Source organism: Saccostrea cucullata, unplaced genomic scaffold (assembly GCF_032062105.1).
Source record: "Saccostrea cucullata isolate Sc308-1 unplaced genomic scaffold, CSIRO_AGI_Scuc_v1 ctg1613, whole genome shotgun sequence".
Taxonomy (NCBI): Eukaryota; Metazoa; Mollusca; class Bivalvia; order Ostreida; family Ostreidae; genus Saccostrea; species Saccostrea cuccullata.
The window spans coordinates 8,876-35,267 of NW_026923498.1; the positions used below are offsets into that span (position 1 = coordinate 8,876).

The 26,392-nt window shown below is 31.8% G+C and overlaps 2 long non-coding RNA genes and 1 pseudogene across 2 annotated transcripts; 1 reads left to right on the forward strand and 2 right to left on the reverse strand.

Moving 5' to 3' along the window:
• Positions 1-1,748: 1,748 nt before the first annotated feature.
• Positions 1,749-10,813, reverse strand: LOC134264152 (cysteine-rich venom protein 2-like; annotated as a pseudogene).
• Positions 10,814-16,432: 5,619 nt separating this feature from the next.
• Positions 16,433-22,203, forward strand: LOC134264150 (uncharacterized). Its single transcript, XR_009991458.1, has 4 exons — positions 16,433-16,862; positions 20,872-20,956; positions 21,687-21,887; positions 22,103-22,203. It is a non-coding gene; the product is annotated as an uncharacterized LOC134264150 (long non-coding RNA).
• Positions 21,788-25,368, reverse strand: LOC134264149 (uncharacterized). The gene is made up of 4 exons (XR_009991457.1): positions 25,284-25,368; positions 23,038-23,129; positions 22,173-22,335; positions 21,788-21,917 (listed from the first exon to the last, which is right to left on the reverse strand). It is a non-coding gene; the product is annotated as an uncharacterized LOC134264149 (long non-coding RNA).
• Positions 25,369-26,392: the final 1,024 nt, after the last annotated feature.

Here is a 26,392-nt window from a genome sequence, read left to right on the forward strand (position 1 = left end):
TTTCTCATCATCTTTCGAATACGTTTTATGAATGAGAAAATATAGCTACATAGAAATAACTCGAGTAAGTGTTTTCAGTGTACAAAATAAGTTACTTAGAAATCAACCCATTCAGAGTTAAAATTGTCATCATGCAGACACTTTACCTAACGTAGATCCTAAGAAATTATTTAAAACATTAATATTTCAAAACAGAATTAAATTCTTGAATTAAAAAAAAATTCGCTTAAAGATATTAATATTTTTTTAACAAGCTATAAGGAGTAAATATGAAAATTTCAAAAGTCACACAATTGAATGCGACTGAAATCAAATGTTAAAGTGTATGAGAGTTAATTGGGGAAAACTCTTTAACAACCAAAGTTTTTTTTCAACCTTTCGATGATCGATTGAATTATATGATTTAATTAAATTCAGTTTCGTATACTGCAATAGGATTCAAACTAAACTGACATTTTATTTATCAAACCATATTATAGTTTAAAAGTGTATTCTTGGCATTTAAAAAGAAAATGGGGAAAAGGAATCTTGGAAAATACACAATACATGAATATGCCATTTATTGAATTATAAATAAGCAAGTAAACATGGAGAGAAAAAAAAGGTTAAGATCACATATTTATACAATTATGTTGTATGAGATTAATTAAATTTTAGATAAGATTCTATCACAACTAAAATCTAAGCAAAACTTGTTATTTCATTTGCAGTTGCAAATATTTGGTAATGAACATTTAACTAAAGTATATTGAGAAAATAAAATCTCTATGGTATATTTCAATTTTTTAACATAAAAAATATATAAAATGAGAAATATATCTTTGGTTTCCAGCGTATGTTAATGACTATTTACAAGTGTTTATTGCGAATTTATTACGCTTGATTTGAAATATAAAGCCCATGCAATTATTAAAAAGAACAACCTATTTGATTTTGCAAGAAAGTAAAATCTTTTGTCAACTAGAAAATAGACATAAACAAGATGTGTTTGTGAAACATTATGCGCCTGGCGGCAACAAAGTTAAAAAAAACATGTTTTTAGCTTATAGGTCACAGTCAAGGTCACAAGGTCATTGATCTTGGTGTAATTTGAAAGAACTTGATTAGTGAAGTATGCATACCAAATATGAAGTTTCTATCTTTCATGGTTCAAAAGTTATGTTGAAGGTTAAAAAAAAGCTATATTTAGCATATAGGACACAGTCAAGGACACAAGGTCATTGACCTTGATCTCATGTAAAAGGGCTTAATTAGTGGAGTATGCATGCCAAACATTAAGTCTCTATCTTTCTTCATTCAAAAGTTATGGCAAAGGTTAAAGTTTGCCGACAAAAAAAGCTATATTTAGCATATAGGTCACAGTCAAGGTCACAAGGTGATTGACCATGGTGTCATTTAAAATAGCCTAATCAGTGGTGTATGCATATCACATATGAAATCTCTATCTGTTATGGTTCAAAAGTTATGGCGAAGGTTAAAGTTTGCAGAAAAAACTATTTTAGCATATAGGTCATAGTCAAGGTAACAAGGTGTCGTTTGAAAGAGTTTAATTGTTGGAGTATGCATACCAAATATGAAGTCTCTTTCATTCATGGTTCAAAAGTTATGGCGAAGGTTAAAGTTAAAATTCAGTTGATTTTCAAACTATTGAAAATGGGAAATTTTTAAGAGAAAGAAGCTTAAGAATGTTCCTCTTCGTGCATAATAGCAATCTCGAGTATTTTTTATCAGTTTTTAAATGAGTTTACTTGAATATTTTTACAAGATCAAAAAATGAATGCTTATTATCAGATGCACTGCATAGATTTCTAGTAAATTCTAGCAATTTCCAATAAAATGATTTTCGTTACTTGTTAAGGATGTTATCGTTAAAAGCCAGAAAGAATCAATCTATGTTTGCAATTGTCAACAGTCGAGGAGTAAGATTCTTAAAGTTAAAAGTAAGAACACTGCTGCAGAGTCTGCTCTGGTTTGAGAACTCTGAATTCCCAGACAAGTATTGGTCCCATTGTTTTCAATGCCAGCACCTTTAAAAAAAAAGTGAAGAACAGTACGAAAAAGTATAATCTACAATATACAGGTATTCATTCATGTCGTTTAAAAGTAAAATGTTTGAACGCATTTCTTTCATTACATTAAATCCTCAATTGATATCAAAATGACGACAAAAATATTGAATTAATTCCTAATGTTTGCACCTTCAACATGCTTTAAATGACTAGTATTGCTATCTATAGTATAGTACTTATATGGACAAGCATTGCACATGGTAGGACAATCTTCCGGTACATTTGTAAATAAGTCACAGTGATCTATATAATACTTACAAGGACAGACACTGCACATGGTAGGACAGTCCTCCGGTACATTCGTAAATAAGTCACAGTGACTTGGAAACACCTGCTTCCCACACACGAGAGGGTTGTCTGTGTGCTTCGTGCAGTTCACTAAAATAGCAACAATGATAAAAACAACTTTAAAATCAGATCTATAAAAGAATATCTCTAATTAAAAAACAGATTGGGTGTGTATACTCTTACACTGACAGATGTCTCCGACGTAAGTAACAGACGTCAGTTTGCACGTGCATGTGCACGTGTTGGAGTCCAGTCTTCCTCCATTTTCACAAACTTTACCACTACAGTCTATCAAATACAATAGAAATCAATATATAAGTTGATTTTTTTCATGTATTTTTGACTCGTTTAAATATTATTTTGTTCTTAATCAACAGTTCATGCATTTAAAGGGGCTGGGTGGTTGTGGCCATTTTCAAACTACTTTCATCGCCTTCAAAAGAACTCTATATGGGGTATAGAAAAAAAGTTTAAAACTAAAATGCAAAATGATTTTTTTTTTGTCAAACGATATTTGAAAGCTTAAGATGTCATTAAAAAAATAAATTATATCTGGTAGTTAATTTGTTGACTCCCAGCATTCTTAAAAAGGCACAGAATTCAGTACATAAATAGTCAAACTTAGGGTTATTTCAAAGAATTCAAGCATTTTCAATTTTTTCATACAATCTGATAAGTCGAGCAGCTGATTGATTAGACTTAAATATCTATATTATCATTTTCTTTATCGTATATCCCATGCTTACCACATAATTTCCCGCTGCATTTGTTTCCACACTTGTTACAAGACGTGCCTGATACATAGGGATTATTAAAGTCCATGTTTCCACTACAATTTAAAACATTATTTTGATCTCAGTCTTTCTACATTTATGCATGTCTATATTTTAATTTCAGCATTTTGAATTTATTAAGCATAAAAGAAATTGAGTTTTAAAAAAAATTGAACAAGAAAGAACCAGAATGAGGAGGAACAATAAAGTCTATACCATAATACAGGGTCATAAAAAGGAAGTGTTTAAGAAGGCAAAAAGGGTAAACACGTTTTATTTAATTTCAGTTGGCTGCAATGATTCTTCATAGCGTTGTTATAACTTTTTTATGATAATGTACATTGATTAATCAATTTCATATGAAATACTGACTTTTACAGTTGACTGTTTACTTGGGCATTTAAACATTCACATCTACGGAGGTACAGAATTGATCATGGAAAAGAAAACCTTTCTAGTGGTCATGGTAACGATGTACGGGGCATTTGTAAGAAGGACTGGATTTGAGGGTAGGATGGTTGTCGTTTTCTTCAATGACAACTTCACTGTGCTTTGAAATAGCCCGTTATTTTCGTTGAATTAAATGTTGAGCTAAATTATTATATCGTAAAAGAAGCGTCCTAGTGTACGTGAGAGTAATATTCGTCAACTGTAATTTTAAGTCAGCGCTTGTAGTAAAACTCCAGTACTTACAGTTGACGGTTGACTTGGACATTTTCACTATCATTTACGGAGGTGCATAATTGATAAAACATAAGAAAACCTTTCTAGTGGTCATAGGTATGGTGTTAGGGGCACTTACATGTGAAGGTTGGGAGTTGAGGGTAAAGTGGTTTTCGTTTTCTTCAAGGACAACTTATATGTGCGTTGAAATAAACCACTATTTTCGTTTAATTTAATGCTGAGCAAAATATTCCTGTCCTTAAAGAGCTGCCGTACATTGTCGTAGTTTAAAAGTTCAATTTCAGTTGTAGAAGTTCTTCATACTTGTTATAACATTTTCAGAGTAATTTATATTTCCATTATTTTAAATGAAATTTGAGGACACGAATAATGATTGTGCTCAAATGCCAATTCAAATAATAGAAATTATGAGCAGGGTCAACACAAAAACAAGTGGAATCGAGTTTTATGGAGGAGTAAGAATGCCCTGTCGACTGATCACATCCGCCGGGTGCTCCTTGTCATGATCGAGTAAATTATATGTGTGTAGACAATGAAATATAAAAACAATGGCCTAACAATATGAATAAATTAGATGTCAGTAATCATTAGACTTAACAACAAATTTGCATGTATTTACAAAGTCAGAGTACCGAAAACAGATTTCTCATTATTGATCTTTAACAAGATTGTTAATATCATTGTATTATCAACGTATTTGTTAATGATCTGTTCTGTTTAAGAAAACGTTATAACATAGGACATGTAGTTGGGTATCGATTCAACTGGAAGACATAAACCCCAATGCAGGTAAATATAGTATAAGCTACATACATAAGAATATTAACGATATAGAAAAGTTGAAATTATCAAAAAGTTTAGTTGTTAGTTTGCCATCCATGTCTTTCGAATGTTCTAGTTAAATATAAAAATATGAAATAGATGTGTCATACTCTGTGGTGTAAATTTTGAATTCATTTCTAGTTCAAAGGGATATATCAAGATGAAACTGTATTTTGTTAACTGACATGCAGTACGCCGTCTGTCGAACTGAAGATCACAGCAAGAAACTTCTCAAGTTTTTTAATAAAATCTGTTTTAAATAATTAAAAACAGCTGCTAATTAACAAGATACAATAGGTACCAATGTGAATTATGATTGTTCGAAGATCTATAAGTCTTTAAAAAAAAAACAAGTACATGTATTGCAATTGTCAATAAGATACTCAACATCTTTCATCATTCTGGGAGTACTCGCGTATAGGATCAGAATTCTTTTTAACAAAAGGGGTTAGCAGATGACCAATATTTTAGTTCACGAGCAAACAAGGACCTCTATAACATCAGAGCTGGGATCAGTTGTTATGGATTTCTCTACGTATATATAACGCCCACTAAGTATTGAAATCCAAATCAAATAGCTATATTTTTTTTTAAATACGAGCAATGCTTTATATTTTACGTATGTATGCTTACGCTGGTCCGTAGTTGCAAATATAAGTCCTCGTTGTCCCACAGAGTGCAAACCCACAGCCAATCAGGATCGAGTTTGCGGATACAATCTGGGAATAAAAATAGACAAGATAAAAAATGTGTTATAATTTAAAGTATATTTTCTTCTAATACCTATTGAAAAAAATAAATTAACAGGCACAGGATAAAGCAATGTCGTGCGTTGACTTAGAAGTTTCTACAGTATCCGTGCAATTTACACAAAAGCTTAATTCTTCGCGTGTTGATTAACAAAGGCTTAATTTTTCGCATTGTTTTACCTATAAAAACAACTAAAAAATACTTATTTTCCCTATGGAAATTTATGCTGATAATCCATGCACTTTTGTTAAAACCAGTATGTGTATTGTCCATATGGTAATAAAATCGCTCGGTTCATTTCTTATACTGATTGTGCTTAAGAATATTTTAATTATCTCATGAAAAATTAACATATCCTCACGCCACTGCAGATTGAACTATGTTTTGTTGAAAAGGATCTTTTGTTTTCTAAATTATCACTATATCTAAATTGATGTGAAATGTAGACATTTTGAAATTTGTCAGACAATATCATCTCTTTCAGTATATACTAAATTTAATTTTTGTCATAAAATCAACATGCTCCTCACACCCCCACTGCTATTTTATATTGAACTATGGTTTCTTCATGAAAATTTTTGTTTAAACATCTTTTGATTTGTTACACAGGTTTGTCAGTGTTACATCCATTATTTAAATATCTGAATTTTAACAAACCTAAATACTTTAAAGTAATATCTATTTGTAGGACATTTTGAAGAATTTAAAAAGATTTCAATATAACCCTTGGGTCAAGAAAGCAAGAATCAAATTTAAGAAAGAAACAGTAAAAATTTTTACCTAAAAATTGGTCATAAACACTTTAACAGAACAATGTGTTCTTTATTATTTTTTTTTAATCGGCCATGACATTTAATTTTGATATATGCATTTTCCCTGCACGGGTGTAAAGTTTCAGTCTTTATATTTAAGATATGTTATAATATTATATTGTATTACACAAGTCACTAAACTAAATAAATATTATCATTATTACATGTATTATTCAACTTTTAGGAAGTGGTAGTTCATGTTATGAAAATTAAAGAATAAGGATTTTTGTCTTAAGAATTTTATGATTTTCATGACATCAACAGAAAACAATTAATTAATCTGAAGAAATCAAGATTAACCTGTGTGTAATGTCCGACAGCGGGAAGTAATTGGTTCCGCCTATGGTGAAATTCTTCACTTCGTCATACCAGAGTTTCACCACTGCTTCCCATGTCATGTCCATATCGGCCACTGCCAAATTCTGACCCAGGGAAAAACGACCTATAAAAGATAACCATATGACAACTACTGCTAAACAAATCAAGTGAAAAGACCTTACAGATGTTCATACTGGTCATACTAAACAATTCAAAATTACATGAAAGATGTTCATTTCAGCCATTGCTAAATCTGATTGAACCATTGAAAAACGTCCATATCATTTACTATTAAATTTTTTACTCGGGGGAAAACAGCAGGAAATATACTGTTTTATCATGGCAAACACATTTACTTCGCTGATAAAAATATTTTTATCTATTTTGATTCTATAATTTGAAATCCAAGAGATGAATTTTTATCCAATATTATCAACAGACTGATTATTGAATTTGATACAATTAACGGATATTCAAAAAGAAAGATTTTGCCGTGTTTTCCGAGTCAAATACAATAGTAAAAGGCAGGCTTCCTGTCAATAATTACATATTGAATCAATAATCTATTCGAAGAGTGATTTTCTGAGTGCGTTAATGGATAGGCCACTAATTGAGTTCATGGCGTACAATGTCGTTAGAAGGGTTTTTTTTTTCCATTAAAGAAGTTACAATGTATATCTAAGCTGTGAATAGTGACAAATTCCTTCATTCATTAAATTTAATTTCGTTACATACATTAACAATTTCAAGGTTAACTTTGATTTATAAATTCTATAGAATATTCGTTTTAAGAAAAGGTTATTTAACAGATATTGATTCCGCAAATTATGACAGAATAAATACAAAATTGTAGGTCCAGTACTGAGTTAGAATGTTTTATAATCATCGCTGTACAGACTCCACTCCCAAAATGTGTTACAGCTTTTATTTTTAGAATTTAATGTATTATTTTAATTTCTTTATTCTCACCTGGTATACCCCTCTGTCGCCCTCCGTCGTGTACCAGCCCCTTACAGGCGTCAGCATACCTCTGGGCGACCATCGCTATCTCATCGTCCCAGTACTGGTAAAATAAAATGGTTAATTTCCATGTACATCAAGTCAAAGTACCGCGTATATTGCCAAAGATTTTCATTCCCCCCAGAATTTGAAGTTTTCACCCTTCTTTATATTGTAAACGTTATACAGACATGTTGATTTTAATAAAGAAAAGATTGAATTCTTTGGACAGTATGTAAATACGCTGTTTTGTTTTGAACATATTTTATTGAACGAATCAAATGGATTGGAAACAAGTTCTTACAACTTACTAGTTCCTCTCCATAAATATAACAATATGTCATGCAAATAATACATTAAAATATAGTATTTATAATAATTTTCAAGTGATGCAAGTTAATAACAATCAATTTAAAATCTACATGTTTCAGTAATAAATCTATGGACAGCAGCAAAAATATTAATATTAGTTGATACAGGCAAATCTTTATCACCCCATAATAACAGGTTAGTGTCAATTGTAACTAATTCTTCAAGCATAAATAGGTGGTTAAAAAGATTGTTTCTAGCATTTGCATACTAGTACTTTGTACGAGGGTTGTCCCGTAAAATCGTGGACAAGTTGTCTAGTTTGAAAAATAATCATCACTGCGTTCTGAAATTTTCACCACTTTTTAGTAGATAAATTATGAATATACATAGCAAATTTCAAATAGATATATGCATAGGTAAACAAATTGTGATATTTTATGTTATGTACTGTATCGCCCTAAGGCGCACGGATGATAACGTCAAAGTGTCTAAAACAGCGTCAAGTTTCATCTTTGCTAACTTAAAGTTGGATAAGCCCCACTTAAATTTAGAAATTTTATTGATTTACATATGTGAGTATCTATAACCAGTTAAGAAACCAATAAGGCACACTCATGCGATCTTCTGAATATTTATTAACAAGTTACAGACAGTATTCTCACCATCATTCAACTAAAAGAGAATCTCACATCGACGGTCGACAGTGACAGTGTCCTTTGCTATAACAAATGGCAGTCTGTCCATATGTTTTGTACTACCTGGGGACTCGATAACGAAGACTTCACTAAGAAAACTTTCATTTCATTTATATACTAAAGATCTGGTGATATTTTTCATATTTTCTTTCTTCTGTATTCATTTAAAGTCTCTTAAGGCGTCATTACAACATCCTTATCTATCTGAATTGCTCTCCGGTGCGCCGTAACGTCATAAAAAGTCGCCATTTTTCGTGTATTGTGTTTATTACTTTCCCATTTCAAATGCTCGAGAAACTGCCAAAAATTAACCAAATGCCTTGAAATTTTTAAAAAGACGACAGAATTGATTAAGGAATGGAATTAGGATAAATTTCATCCTAATCTTATGTATTGAAAACTTTTGTTACGAATTATTTCTTATGTCTTCTCTAATATAACCTTACTATTTTTACCGTGCGCCGTAGGACCTTACCTTGTGCACATTCAAGCAGAATAAAATCTTTATTTTTGAATATATATTATCAAAAACATTATGATTCACTTAAATATGATGAATAAACATTTACTGAAAATTTCAGCTAAGTGCGCCCATTACTTTTAGAGAAAAACGCTTTGTCCACGATTTTATGGGACAACCCTCGTACAAGCAAAAAAATAATGGTAAACATCTTCATACTTTCCACATACGCTGTGCTTTACAATTTTCTAATTTGAAAAAAAAAGAAGTTCCCTACTTTTTCTTTGTTTTAAAAATTTAGGATGATTGTTATTTGATTCTACATAAATTATAAAATAAGTAAGATCTGAGATCAACAAAAAGTAAAAAAAAAAAAAAAAAAAAAAAAAAAAAAAAAAAAAAAAGAGAATCTGGAAGCGTTTTAAATAATGCAAACCTAAAGATCGTGACTTACCATTTTTGCCATTTCAACAGCTGTCGGGTTGACTCCATCACGGTACACGTTGTGTTTCTCAACGATTGCTGTTTTATCAGAAGCCGATACACCTGATTTGAATTAAACATATAATTAAGTAGTAATATATGTTGCTAAATGATTTATTTTTTTTAATATAGTGATATGATATATGATAATACGATAAGAAACATTAGAGGCAAATTGAAATAAAACACCCAGCCCATCGATTCTATATCTTATATAAGTTCAGCATTTTCTTTGTTTTGTCTTTTTATGACCACCAAAGAAAAATGTAGATGACTAAAATCTAGTTAATCAATGTAAATCTAAGTAAGTATGTTTTAATGATAGCCAATAAAGGCAAATGATCTTTAATTTGATGAAAGGTTTAAAAGCAAATATATAATTAATGGAATAGCGTATTATTAATTAAATTGATAAATATAAATGGAATTAAATTCATCTTCTAATGCTACATTCTTAATAAATCTCTTAATATATAATTCTTAAAGATTTTTTTCGTTCAGTTGAAAAATCGTTTCTTGCATAATTATGACCATGTTTGCAAAAACAACCTAACCGTTTAGATAACACTTCGTTTTTTCATGTCAACTCTTATACAGTGTTCCAATGGTTTTAAAGGATTTCCTTTCCTAATTAAAACGGATGTGAGTGGTCGGTGGGAATGCTTTCTTCATTAAGGCGCATGATATCATCTTCAAAATTTTAGGGGTCTAAACTTTGCTCTGAGATTGGTGTTTGCTAACTTCACCTTACCCACTGGTATTGAGAAAAACCTGCATATTCTAAAGCATTATTTCTTATTTGTTAAAGAACAATACCTGAACTAACGACTTCTTCTGCTGCCTTCGGTAAACATGCAGAATGGTTAGGAATGACTTGAAATTTTGCTGCACAGTTGGTCTGTAAAATTAAGAGAACACTTTTTTTCTGTATGAAAAATTTGGATAGAAATAAATAACAGGCCTGGGGGCCATAAAACTTAGACGATCTCACTTTTGATCTCAGTCTCACTTTTCCACTATATATTCCTTTGGAAAAAGTGAGACTTAGATCAAAAGTGAGCTCGTCTAAGTTTTATGGCCCCCAGGCCAGTATTCAAGCTCAAAATTCCATATATAAATTTTCTTCAATTCAAGTGCATTGTTTATTTTATTATGCCTGTATATTTTTACTAACAGTTTTTCAGTATTTTCAGCTTTAATGAAATAGCTTGTGCATTTTCTACATGTATCATTTTTATTCATTATACTTACATACAGCTTACCCAATATTGTTATTACTTACAGATCTTTTACTTCTGTGATCAGCCCCAACGATGGACAAAAATCCTAACGTTAACAAAAGATTCATTTTAAAAACGAATCAAGATATCAAAAAGAGCACGTGTTACTGCTGAGGATTCTGTAAATGATGTTAATGTTCGTGATGCTCGCTTCGTTATCTCTTTCCAATCAATGCGACTAAGATACATGTAGTTCAGCAATATATATATATGTAATTAATCGATCAGTACAAGATATAATGAAATTTTTTAAAGACATTTTCCGTTCCTGGGATTTTTTTGTTAATTGAATTGATTTTTTACGAATAAACTTTGAATACCAGCACCATCTTTCAAATTTTTTTTTTCATATCAACCATAATGAAATTTTTTGCGAAAAGATTTTTCTCCAAGTACGGGCTAATAACAGTGGTATAATCTAATTATCTATTAGTAGCTCTCGTCTCTTACGAAAACAAGATAATATATCAATCTCAAGTATAATTATTTCATAATCTTCCTTGTCAGTTAAGAATTTTAAATATTATAATATTTAATCAAGGTTTTCTATATATTTTTGTTATCATTTTGACATGATAGTTGGCTTTTATTGATGATCAATATTCATCTGCAATGTATTACCCTAAAGGTCAACTTTATACAAATTTAATAAAGAAAAGCTGATGACATATTTAATTTTTTATATTGCAAATAACTTCAGCAGTTCCTTAATTCAAAATTTTAATCTATCAAATTCATTGCTTTATAACTACAAGAAGTATACAGATGTCATTTCTACTTGGTGCTTCATTAGTAAAGTTTCATGGCCCGTTACTTTGCCTAAATAATATAAAATAGTGTTTCTTGTCACCGAAAAATAAATGATTGTATATTTTTCGACGATCTTTTCATGATTCTAAATAAATTTTGTTAATTTTAAATTATAAAACCTTAAAATGTTTGGGAAGGAGAAAGTCACCGAGTTCTGTCCGTACTGTCATAAGAACTCAATTTTATTGTTTTTCTATGACTAAGTGGAATGAAATACGGAGATAACGAGCAATAAGTAAGCTCAAAAGTCTGTTCAAACACTACAAACTAGAGGTACTGTGAGCAATGAGTTCCCTAAATTATACCCCCCACCTCCCATATGAATATAATGGCAGTGACCATGTTTTGTTATAAGAAATCCAATATAGGTGTTGGATCAAAAATTAAAAAGATTCAGTGAAAGTTTCATCAAATTTCAGTGGTATGAGAGGAGTTGCAGATAAGAGATGGGTACCCAAAGTTTAACAGACAGACGGACGGATGGGCGGACAGACGGACGGACATACCGATTACTATATACCCTCCCGCTTTTCTAGCTGGGGGGGGGGGTATGATAATTAAGGATCAGATTGAATAAACACGAACCTCTAAAACATCAGAGTGGGATCTGGTGGCATTGAGGAGTAAACATCACCTGCGGATCGGTCACATCCGCCGTGTGTTCATGTCATGGGTATGAAATAACGCGGGAAAACAGAATATATTTCAATTTGTAAAGAATGGTCTAATAATTAGTATAAAAATAGAGGTACTGTGAGCGATGAGCTCACTAAATGATACCCCGCCTCCCATATGAATACTGTACATGTAAATCACTTTTTATTCGCGAGAACTTTATTTTCGCGTAATTACGCGAGACAGTGAGCACGCGAAAATTTCATTCTCGCGTATAATAGTATTCCTTAAGATTATATAGAGAAATATTAACAATTCGTGAAAATTATGTCTCGCTTATAAAGAGTCAATGACTATCTCGCGAAAATAAGGTGTCGCAAAAATTTAGTGATCTACAGTATATTGGCAGTGTCCATGTTTTGCTGTGGGAAACCCAAAATAAGTGTCGGATCAAAAATTATAATAAGAGGTGCACAATGGCAGTATGTAATAAAGCTTCTGTGAAAGTTTCATCAAATTTCATTCCGTGGTATGAGGGGAGTTGCGGATAAGAGATGGGTACCCCAAAGCGTAACAGACGGACGGACGGGCGGACGGACAGAGAGACGGACGTACAGGCGGACGGACATACCGATTACTATATACCCTCCCGCTTTTCAAGCGCGGGTTTAAAAACGTCCATCGGCAGTTGAGTTAATGATAATTGTATTTGCTGACAAGACATTATATCGATCATAGAACTTACGAAATTATCATGATGGCCTCAAACGATACTGTGCATGTTCTTGTTTCATCAATTTGTTTATCCTTGGGTTGCCTCGTTTCAGAAATGTCCGTTCTAAGAGTATGCCCTTGCGTATCGAATCAACTAAGAAACATAAACCCCACTTTCAGGTGATGAGGGTATACTGTGTATCACAATATTGCTACATATGTAAGGGAAGTCAACGATTGAAAAGTTAAAGTCGTCATGTTTAATCATAAATCGTCAGGTTACCAAAAACAGTTTTCAGTTAACTAATAAAAGAAAGGTTGTACTGTTTTTTCTTCCGATATACACTTTTCAGTTTCACATTTTTATTTTATACATCTCTATAATTTTTACCCAAAACGTCATGATAGAAATTTAGAAAATATAAGAGCTTTTTACTGCATGCAACATGTTTTTTCCCTTACTTTTTAAATTATAAAAAATTACAGATCAAATCATGGAACAAATTATTTTTAAAAAGTCTTTAGAAAAATCTTATTTTCTGTGCTTTTTTCCTCTGAAATTCCACAATGATAATATTAGATATGTCTGACACGAAAGAAATAGATTTTCACGTCCACATGGACATTTTTTTATGATTACCTGGGATTTCGTTGAGTATACTAATAAATTCAAAAAGTAATGGATCCGATGTATATAATTTCTTTGGTATATTTTTTTTATCAAAGTTAGTAGGCACGTTTGCATAGATTGATGAAACCTGTTTGAATCGAAATCAAAAACGTGAATTAAGTGAACAAGGAAATATTTTTCGATGATCGAATCCACGGATGAAAAAAAAAATCTCTTTAAAATAGGTAATTAAATATTTATTCATCAAAATATGTTATCAATCTAGAGAGATTCTAACCCATAGAAATGTTAAATATAATCAATCCCTATGTAAAAACCAACCACCGACTCCATTGTATATTAAATCCAACAAATAAAATTCTCAAATTTGAAGTAAAATTCATAATCTGATTAAATTAATTTTACTTATGACACGTGTTAATCAATGATAGGCTTTTCTTCCACGGTGAAATTTCTGTGCGAATGAACGTTTGTAAACTTTCCGCACTTGAAAAATATTCTTTAGTTCATCTTATGTATGATGATTTGGAAATGCACCGGAGGAAATTGTTAAATATCCTTTTAAACCTGCTATCAAAAGTATAAGGATTTTTGTAAATTTGTTTTTTAATATGTACAAAAATATTTAAATTAAAAAGCACACAAAAATGGCGATCCGTATATGTCTTTCAGCGCAACATTGCACTCATGGTGCAATTAGCATATTCATTTCCACAGTGCATTTTGAATTTATCTGAATGAATCATTGCATGAAATACAGCCTTTTTCTGTAAGATAGATAAATGTACATAAAAAATTTGTGAAAAAGAAAATGTTTAAGATTACCCTGCCCATGAATTTACTTAAAATTGTAATTCATTTGCACTCATGTAGGCAGTTCCTATTTGTAGCTCTTTATAAGCTGACCTGCAGTTTTGAATTCTTGTGAAGCGGAATGAATTCAAAAACTTTTATATTGGAGTAGATGATTATAACTGGTCGTTCGCCCAAAGTCAATATTTATAAATTTATCATTTTATCAATTTACAACAGCTGACAATTCGATATGTCCCACTACATACAAGGCATATGTCGACATACAAGGCATCACAAATAAAGTCCGCCAAATCTGTTTCATAGTTGGATTTTTTTACTGACGATAGATGCTAAAATAGTCATAAAAAACTTAATAACGACAGACGACATTTTCCTCAATGCAAAGATATCCAAGAAGTTTTAATTGAAGTACTAGTATTTCTACACTAACAAGTTTCCTCACAAAAAATGGAGGTACTTTACCAGGCATTTGTGCAACATAACAGAACATGTTATTTATAACCAGGTGTTGGAATCCCATTAGAAAGCGCTATAAACAGCATTGCCAGTATAACAATTTTCGATGTATTAATGTCTTTGACTTTAAAAAGCAATTACTTAAATATTTACAAGATAATGATACATGTAGTTGTATACTACAGTTTTTTTAACCTTACAAACAAAGATATGTAGAGGGTTCCAGTCAATGTTCAATCGAGCCTCTTTCTTTACTCCTCACTAAGATATTAACAGTAGTGAAGGAGAACTTCAAGAGTATTGTGCAACAATATATTCAAGAAGTGATGTAAATCAGATGTGGATACTTAGAAATTCCAAGGAATTTTTGGACAATTTGAAATCACGAGATCTAACCAAAATCAACAGCTTAAAACTTATGACTTTTCAACTTTATTAACAAGCATTCCCCACAATAATTTAAAGTCCAGACTTTTTGATATCATTAACAGCTGCTTTAAAAAAATGGAACTACCTTGTCATTGGTTATTTGCAAAACTATTTTGTTAAAAAAGCATTCTGATTGTACACACAAGTACTCTGAAGTTGACATCAGAAAGATCCTTGAGTTTCTGATTGACAATATATATATATGGTTTTTGGAGACCCGGTCTTCAAACAATCTATTGGAATTCCCATGGGTACCAATAGTGCCCCGTTATTAGCAGACCTATTTTTGTATTCATATAATGCAAAATTAGTCCAAAATATTGAATGTGACAAGCAGAAAGCACTTTCTGTGGCCTTCAGCTCAACATTTAGATATATCGACTACGTATTGTCAACAAATAACGGTAATTTTCATTCTAATGTCGATTCGACATATCGATCCCGGCGAGCTTGAGATAAAAGATATCACAGAGTCTGACAAATCTGTTTCATATTTGAATATTTTCACGTGATTATATATCATGTGATTTGCGCATGAGCAGAACGGTGGTTGATGTGCATTAAAATGGGAGAGCACTAACTTAAAATATAATCAACACTGAAACCAAATATTGTTTCTTTTATGGAAGTTATTCAATTAGTTTGCGAACTTTTTGATCACTCTCGTATACTCTACGTATGTTTAATTTCCATTTTTAAAGCGAAGAAACAAGAATATCAGCAGTCTCGTTTAAAGTCATCATTTCGTACATGACCTTGTCAGCAAATACAATTCATCATTGACTCAAAAGCTGACTAACGTTAACGTTCTTCATACTAATTGTTAGTCCGTTATTTATATACTGAATTGACAATGGATTTTTTCTTCTTTTTTTCCGATCATGACAAGGAGCCAACGGCGGTCGGCGGGAGATGCTCACTCCTCCATGGCACTTGATCCCACCTCTGAAGTTTTGGAGGTCTGTGTTTGCTCTACCCCTATTTTGTATTGTTTTAAGGACTTTTGGAGCTTGAGTGCTGTTCGTTATCTCCGTATGTTTCACTATACAGTCAAATTATGTAATATTAAGTAAGTTACAATGTATTATTCAGATTGAGGTTAATTGCAACATGTTCGAAAATTTGACGATTGATTTTAATATTTCAACGTTTTTGTAATTTGGAACCAAAAAATAATGGTCCAAAATATACTATAGTCTGTCCCACCAAGTTACTGTAAGCACTTTTCGCATAAAATCTCAAAATATATAAATACCTTGGCTTTCAACCCAGTTCCGATCGATAGATCATTTTTTTTCCAACCTTCCGCCGTTTATCCGAACCCTCGAGGTCAACCAGTGTATACACACGGCGGCAAATTCAAAGTCTACGGAGATTTAACATTGTCAAAATGGCCACCACTTCGGAAGGGGATCATCCATTGTTCGTAATTTTCCGTACGTCGTCGTCAGTAAGGAAATGACGTCACACACGTTCGGGAGTGCTCTATGGTTATCGACGTCCGAAAAACCTATAACGCCCGAGACTTCCAAGTATATATTTATACTACAAGAAATATTACTTCTTCAACAAACTTTCATACCCAGACTGAGACCCAAGGGACCAAAGATTCATAAAAGGGTTAGTCACTGCATAAAGGCAAAGAGGTATGACTCAATTCATACATAACATTTCGATAGAATAATCGAGGCTAGGCTACTGCAAATTTAGCTCAAGTAAAATTAGTTTTATAATTTATAGCCAACACGTAACATTAGAGATCAATCAAAGTAATATCACTAGGATTAAGATTTTTAAAAATTATAATTGCTGCCTTACCTTAACGTTTCACCTTAGCTTTCCTTATAAATCCAACTCCTTTACGTTTGTTAAAAAACTGTAACACACGGTCAAAATAAGTCATATTATCGTTTCTATGTCACAGTATGTGAACAAGTGATGTCCTCACATGCACATGCTACAGTATTTCCTGACTTTGTTATACTTCCAACTCTTTGAACACATAAATCCTTCGTTGATATTTTATTTTTAATCTCGGTGCAAAACAACGTTTGTTGTCTGCATCAATTAAACTACGTCACCAATGAATTTTGACCTTGCCCTTCCAAACCTTCCTGTAATGTATCGGTATTAGGTAAATTCAGACCCAGGATATACATTTTTGTTTACCTTAAATATAACAGAATACCAAAATTTAAAATATTCCTATACACATAAAATTAAAATACAGAATGCAAGTGTGAAGGATTATGATTTTTAAAAATATATTATAATTTTTTTTCCTTTCCCTATTTCAATAAAACAATTTAACAGAAAGCCTTCTAATTTTTATGAGTTTTCAGCACAAAAATTTTCATTGCAGGAATCTGAATAGCTGCCTGGTGCAACTACAAGATAGAAAAGCACAAACATGTACATTATACATGTTAAGCCATAAGTACCTGCAGATACATATATATTGAAGGTATGAAATAATGCAGGTTTCTTGAGTTTGATTTTTGAGTCCCAGCAATTTTTTTATGTTCCCCAAACGAAGTTGGGGAACATATTGTTTTTACTCTGTTTCTTATTATGTTCCCCAAACGAAGTTGGGGAACGTATTGTTTTTACTCTGTTTCTTATTATTATTATTCTTATTATTATTATTTTTCTTCCTGGGAAAATTTTGTCCGCGAGTGATCTTGTAAACTACACATTCGACTTAGGTGAAACCTTTTTAGGGTAAGTAGGCATGTTATGTAGATTTGCGGAATCAAGGTCATTTTGCGCGCACGTGCTTGCAAGAGCGCGCACGTGCAAAACTTGAAATGACCAATATATAATGGATATAACCGTAACTTTTCTATTTTTATACAAAATGTTTTGAAACTCATAATGTAAGGATATATGAGTAGTATGCACAAGACGACATGGTCAAAATAGCAAGATCGCACGAGCAAGCACGTGCGCTTCGCTCTGATTGGCTGAAACTAAAGTCTCAATATCTTTCTTGTTTTTTGATAAAATCATTTGAAATTTTGAACATAGTCATACATTAGGGAGATCTACAGCCCGTATTAAAAAAATATCATGAAAGCATGTGCATACACGTGTGCTTGCAAGAGCTCGCACGTGCAACACGAGAAATGTCCAATATAATTGATACAGACGTAACTATTTAAATTATTGATGATATGCTTTAAAACTCATATTAGAAGTATATATTAAAAGCATAGACAAGATGACATGGTCAAAAAAGCAAGATCTCACACGCATGCACGTGCGCTTCGCTCTGATTGGCTGAAACTTAAGTCTCATTATCTTTCTTGTTTTTTGACAAAATCTTTTGAAATTTTAAACATAGGCATGTATTAGGATATCCTACAATAATATATATAGCAATTATCATGAAAACGCGTGCAAGCACGTGCGCTGCAATCTGATTGGCTTATGCTTTAAATAGCTATAACTCCCTTGATTTTCAACCAAACAGGATGGGATTTGGAACATTGATAGATATAATGGACTTCTACAAGAATATATGGTCAACATGCACATGCATACATGTGCATGTACGTGCGCTGCAATCTGATTGGCTGAATCTTTGAACAGCTATAACTCCCTTGGTTTTCAACCAAACAGGGTGGGATTTAGAACATAGATAGATGTAATGGACTTCTACAAGAAAGTATGGTCACCATGCTCATGTGAGCACGTGCGTGCACGTGAAATGAGTAAAATAAAAAAAAAATTGAATTAGCGTATTTTTAAATACTTTTGGATCAAATACTTTGATATTTAGTATATTAAAATCTATAGATTGTTAAGACAAGATCATATAGTCATTACGCACGTGCATTCACATGCGCACGCGTGCAATGCTAAAATTTGAATGAAATTGGTACACTTCTGGGTAAACGTTGCTAAAGTCTCAAATGCATAGTTTGTCTTATTTAATGAAGCTTATAGGGAATATGGCACCAAAAGGGAGTTGGGAAGCGTTTGGGGAACATCTGTAACGGTCCCCGTTACAATTAGCACTAGTTATTATTATTTTTCTTCTTCCTGGGCACTTTTTTGTCCGCGAATGATCTCGTAAACTACACATCCGACTAAGGTGAAATGTTTTTAGGGTCAGTAGACATGTTATGTAGATGTGCCGAACGAAGGTCATTTTGCGCGCACGTGCTTGCAAGAGCGCGCACGTGCAACACGTGAAATGATAGCCATAACTTTTTCAATTTTTGATGAAATGCTTTGAAACTCATAATATAAGGATATATTAGTAGCAAAGACAAGATGACATGGTCAAAATAGCAAGATCTCACGCGCATGCGCGTGCGCTTTGCTCTGATTGGCTGAAACTAAAGTCTCTATATCTTTCTTGTTTTTTGATAAAATCCTTTGAAATTTTAAACATAGTCATACATTAGGGAGATCTACAGCCTGATATATAAGAATTATCATGAAAGCATTTGCATGCACGTGTGCTTGCAAGAGCGTGCACATGCAACATGAGAAATGTCTTATATACATGATATAGACGTAACTATTTAATTTTTTTATGAAATGCTTTGAAACTCATAATATAAAGATATATTAGAAGCTTAAACAAGAGGACATGGTCAAAATGGCAAGATTTCACGCGCATGCACGTGCGCTTTGCTCTGATTGGCTGAAACTAAAGTCTCAATATCTTTCTTGTTTTTCGACAAAATCCTTTGAAATTTTGAACATGGTTATAAATCATAAAGATCTACAGCATGATATTTAAGAAATATCATGAAAAGCATGCGCATGCACGATTGCTGCAATCTGATTAGCTGAAACTTTAAATGTGTATAACTTTCTTAGTTTTCAACGAAACGGGATAAAATTTAGAATATGAATAGCTATAATGGATTCCTTTATTATGGTACTATCAAAATAAATGCACGAACATGCATGCATGCAATTCATCTAAAAAACGGTAACATTTATATTTTTATGATTTTTTATTGATTCTCACGATATAAAGTAATGTTAATGGTTTAGACAACATGCCGTAATCATCTTGCATGTGCATACACGTGCGTGCGCGTTCAATGCGTTAAATGATATATAGTTGATAGCATTGTAGCCTCTATAATTCTTTGATGAAATCCTTCGATACTGATCATATTTTTAAAAATGTCTTACAGGAATTAGGCACAAAAAGGGATTTGGGGAGCGTTTGGGGAACATCTGTAACGGTCCCCGTTACAATTAGCACTAGTTTCCTTTTGTATTTGTAAATTTTATAAGTAAGTTTATTCATTGACCGTTCCCTAGTACGCAAACATGCATATATGCCTATATCATATACCTAGTAGTGTATCTGCTCTGATACAGATGTTTTGGACTAGGTGAGACAGTGCCTTGTAAGGCCAAAAAATAATTATCCTGTTTCCTGCTACCAGCCTGAAAAAAAATTGGGTAGGTAGGCAGGAAAATTATTTTATTTTTTTAATTTCTTTTTATTTTCGATATGAACTAATACAACACCAAATTAAACATGTCATAGACCAATATTTTCATTACAAATTAAATTTTGTCTTTTGATGCATGACTCAAGTAGTATGTTATGAAAGTCCATATTTAAAACATATACCCGGTAGTATCATAAAATACCACTTGAATATACATTATTTTTTTCAGTTTTAGAACATGGAACATGAAATTACAGAAATTCCAGATTTTTTCCAAACCTAAAAAACTGTAGGGTCAGGTGCGAAAAATTAAGGTAGGTTGGGTAACAGGAAACAAGACTATAATTTTTTTGGGCCCGAGTAGAGCTGTCTCTCCCTTGGGGCTGAGATATCTCTGTCTCGGCCCATTGTCATGGGGCTGTCTCGCCCTCAAATGTCAAATCATTATTTCTGTTTATTTGTGTGAATTAAGAGTAAAATTCTTATTTAAGTAAGAGATTTTATATCAAAAATTTGTCTAAATATGAACACAGATATTGCGAATTCACAGATATAGCGAGGTAACCTTGGATCCCCAGCTATGTAAATTAATGAATTCCTTATACGGATAAAACAAATTATGGTTAAAGCAAAGTATTTTCATAGGTCCCATTGACTTTTCCTTAACAGAGTTTTACTATATTAGGTTAACATTTCAACTTTCTACAAGAACTTTCTGAGAACTTCAAACAACCTTAAAGGACATTGAGAAGTTATAAACATTATCATGATAAAATAAAAACTGTTGCATGAAGAGATTTAATTTTTCAAGATTCATTTTGAGATTCTGAATTAAATTATAAATTAAAGAGTTATCCTTCTTGGCTGAGAATCCAAGTACCTTAACAGATTTTTAATAAGTCTCGTAAAATTATAAATGCTCGAGACATAAAACAGCTTTAGATTATAGGATAAACCAGTTTGTTTGCACTGTTTTCATCGTTTTATTAAGTAAAATTTAACAATATTTTAAAAGATAAATGAATTGTTTGTCCTATATTTAAGGATATTAGAACAAAATAAGAAGAATAATTGTCAAGTGCCCACTGATGCTGGAGTCCATGCTGTAGAAAAGACATGAAACAGAAGTGAGAAAATGTCAACATCAGTCATCTATGAAGATGGAGATTGCCTCTATTCTAAAATTTCTGAGGAAAATGGTGTTGTCTGGCTCATCCAATGATCACTCCATTTGCAGAATACCAGGTAATCTTTGATTTTGTCAATACTTTGTGCCTGAAAAAAAATTTAATGATAAAACATTTTAAATCGTCATAAAGATTTCAGTGCATAAAAAATACTTTTAAATTTGTGCAAAGTGAAATATAAAGATACAATAAAAATTCAGATTGTGCTCATCATATTAATATGAATTGTTTACTTATCAAAAATACATATACTTGGTCAATTCTCATTTTCAGGTTTCAATCTGAAGTATACATAGGAAGAGCAAAATCTTTCTCATTCATATACAATGTAAACACTTACAACCTGTGATCCAGAAAAATGTCCTGATTGTTTAGTCCAACATAAAATGGTTTTCAATCTGACACGTTATTCTGAAAAATTGAGTGAACAGTGCAGGCATGTCTTTGTTTCAATATCTCGACTCTGCATGGTCATCAAAACTTTGGACTCTTGTGATTTATTCATCCTATAAAAACATAATTTAGTAAGCAATAAAAGTATAATCAAATATTCTATGCTTCAGTTATAATTACATTTTTTTATCAATGTTTGTTTATTCTTTCAAATGGTGAGATAGTGCAGTATTACAGGTGCTTAGACACAGATTTGCAGTTAATATTTTCTCAAATTTTCTGTAAAATATCACAACTTATATAACAAGAGGCTCATGAGCCACATCACTTATAATTACCTGAATAGCTTTGACGATGCAGTTCTTTACCAGATTTCCCCCTTGTTATACCTTTTGTGACCCAACCTAACCCCTGGGGTCATAATTTGAACAATTTAAAATCTACACTACCCCAAAATGATTTTGCATAAGTTTCAGCTTTGCTTGCCTAGTACTGGTAATGCCAAAGAAGATTTTTTTTTATAGATTTTTCTTGTATATTTCAATGTAAAAGTTGGGTTCCCTATCGTAGTCCCACCCTACCCCAAGGGTCATTTAAATAATTTAGAATCTACACTACCCCAGGATGCTTCTGCATAAGTTTCAACTTTTCTGGCCAGTGGTTCTTTGGAAGAAGATTACGAATGATGAGGGAAAAATGTAACATGTATTCAGTCACATCTGACAGGTGCTGAGCTTCAACAAATCATTCTCAATACATGTATTTAAAAGAGACGGGATATTTTGAAGATCTTGAATATTATATGGTAAACTTACTGCCTTTGTTATGCAAATCATCTTTACTTTAGTCAGGGTTTCTGGTCTGCTTCTCTCCTTATACTGCAGTGGTTAAATCAAGCTTAACATTGCTGAAAGAAGAGAAAGAGTTATAAAAGAGTACAGGACATCAATATCATTACAAACTAAAGTGTTCCAAGGAACACATATGTCACCTGCTTTTAGCTTCTTTAATTAAAGATGTATCTATAAAATCTAAAAGTGGTCAGCTATTTTTATGCTACTAGCATATACAGAATGCAACCCTCAACTGAATAATTAAGTTGAAATCATCATAAATAATTATTTATCATTTTACATGTGTTACATATTTCAAAGCAATTGTCACATTGCACGATCCACTTTGTGAGATTCCATCCCAATGTATTTTCATAATATAAAGATATCAGTTTTTGTGGTTTACTGAATATCATATAGTTTAAAAGAACAGTTTTATGAGCTCATAAACATGTATAAAATTAATGTTAATTATCAACATACATCACTCAATATTCAAAACTCTTTAGTTAATTTAAAGTTTCTGGGGTATCTTTGTAAAGTAGGTCAAAGTTCAAGTCAACCAAATACAGTACTAGCAAATAAGGGCAACAATATAAACAAATTTCTTTGATGTACTCAGACTGACCCATCAAAAATACCCCAACTCAATCATTTTTTCAGCACTTTGAATTTTTGATTTAAAAAAAAAATTGTTTTATTTATTAGAAATAGATACTGTTTCCTTTTAAAATTGTGGTATGTGATTTCTAATGGATACTTTTAGATTAATAATTTTTTAACAATATATATTTCATCTGTCTAGATATCCAGTGTGTATTGAAAATATTAATAAATTTCTGTTGAGTCTGGAATTTTTTAATGACACTTTGATATCAATTTGATCAATATTATTAAGCCAAAAAAAGATACCTACCTACCCACCTTGAAAAATGTGTGTCAGGGTACATCAAACAAAAATATTTTAATTATGCTCTACGGTTTTTAAAAACAAGTACTTTAAATGAAAATCTTGGAATTAAGGAAACAGAAATTTTCAAATTAAGTTCACATTTGAGCAGTATAGGACTTTACAGAAAAAACAATGCTGTTGAGGCCTGCCCTCTCCCAACTCAGGATTAGGTTGGTATACAGGTAGATGAGAAAATTATTCTCAGAAAAATTACCGGTAATTATAAATAAATAATGTGTTCTCCAGAATACAAAAAAAGTTAATTGCTTCCTGGAGATAAAAAAAAAGTTTTGAGTCATTTTAGCCAGTTGGTTGGGACAGGGCAATCAAAATTTTTTTTTTCGAGATGACCAGACTGAGAATTTGAACTCTGAATATGTGCATGACAGCTAGTATAACCGGGTAATGGAAGATTCCCTCTGATGTTACATGTATATCAATTTTATTTTAAAGTCTGTACTTAGATGAAGCCTATCTTAACTTCTTGTGCTGATCAAACTATTCAGACATGTTCTTCTATTTAGTTTTTCTGTTTTCCTTTCATGAATACTACATATATAATTACTTTCTCATTTAAACTGCAAGGTCAAGACAAATCATTATTTTCTGAAACAGTAGTCAGTATGTGCATATTCATCTACTTTATGTCTGGTTCTGCTAATTAATTCATCAATATGCATGCATGTACATAAATGACCATTATAGAACTCAATCCAAAGACTTGATGAAAAATTACATGCACATTTTAATATTATAAAAAGTTTTGAAAAATAATTCCAAAATGTGTCATCTATTGAAAACTGTTTTGATGTCCCCAGGGTGTTGATACTACACATACATGAAAAAATAAAAATGCACTTTAGATCTCTAGCTTATTATTTATTTGCCAAATGCATGTAGTATGTACATGAAATGTTATAAATTGAAAATGAAAGTAGGAATAAAATTTTAAAACTTTAGTTACGAAGTTAACTAGCTGTTATATTCTTTTTGGTATTATTTCACCTAATTGTTTAACTATATTCTGTTCTTTTATAATCATAGAAACACCCCTTTTCATTTTCCACACATGGGCTTACATTCAGACCGTTACTGAACACGAACGGTTAACCATGAGCACAAACAAGAGAGCTGTTGTTCTAATGTCAGCAATATCACGCGTTTTGAAATATATATTATATTCTTAGCATTTGTAGACACTTCTTTCTTGTGTGTATATAAGCTAGGAAAACAACAACAGCTGCAAAAAGTACCACAGAATATATAAACAACTTACGTTTTAAACACTGCGCCTGGCAAGCTTGCATCATCATGCCAACAGCCATTATCCACAAGTTGTACTTCGTTAGATTCGGACTATTTTCTCGTAATTTATAATTAAATTTGTTAAATGCTGTTAAAATTTATTTTAATTCAAAGTAAAAGTTATATTATCGATAAAAGCAATTTAAATTAATTCCTTGAATTTTTAACGATTTTTTGGAAATTTACTTTGCAAAGGACGACTACTCCCTTCGAAAACTGGTTCCCGGCCCCGTAATCTGGACGCTAATGGACGAGTTTACCATGTTAAATCTCCGTAGACTTTGAATTTGCCGCCGTGTGTATACACTGGTTGACCTCGAGGGTTCGGATAAACGGCGGAAGGTTGGAAAAAAAATGATCTATCGATCGGAACTGGGTTGAAAGCCAAGGTATTTATATATTTTGAGATTTTATACGAAAAGTGCTTACAGTAACTTGGTGGGACAGACTTTAGTATCGTTTTTCAAACATCTGAGAATCTATTATTAGAAGTTTGATACAAAAAGTATGATGGAAAAAAAATTCAGACAAAAGCTTAGAATATTTTTTATTTTGACAAATATTTATTAACAAATAAAAGTGAATGGGTTTGGGCAGCAGGAAAAGCCTATTTTAGCCCTCACCCTAATCCCTAAGAATATATCGACGTAAGTAAAAATACTTCAAAAAAGTAAATCAATTAAAATTTACTTCATTTTCTTTTTTAAAAATGCAGTAATGTAAAGAATAAAAAATACCACAATCAGTTAAAAAAAAACATAAAATATGATATGAGGAAATATTTAACTTCCCATACGATTCATATTTTTCAGTTGAAAACTCAAATAATTTCGCCATACTTACCTAAGCTGACAATCAGGAACAAACCGTGGTACCACTCCATGCTTTTTGGTGTTTTCACACAGCGACGTGGTGCATTTTGTAAATGAACAATAACTTTATTTAAGATTTTCTCTTTTTAATTAATTTCCGGTGTATACCGAATTCAGCTTAAAATTGATTTGCTGACAGGAAAACATTGATCTGCCTCGATTTAATTTTTTTAAATCAAAATTAGAAGTATAACCTGTTCAAATTTAT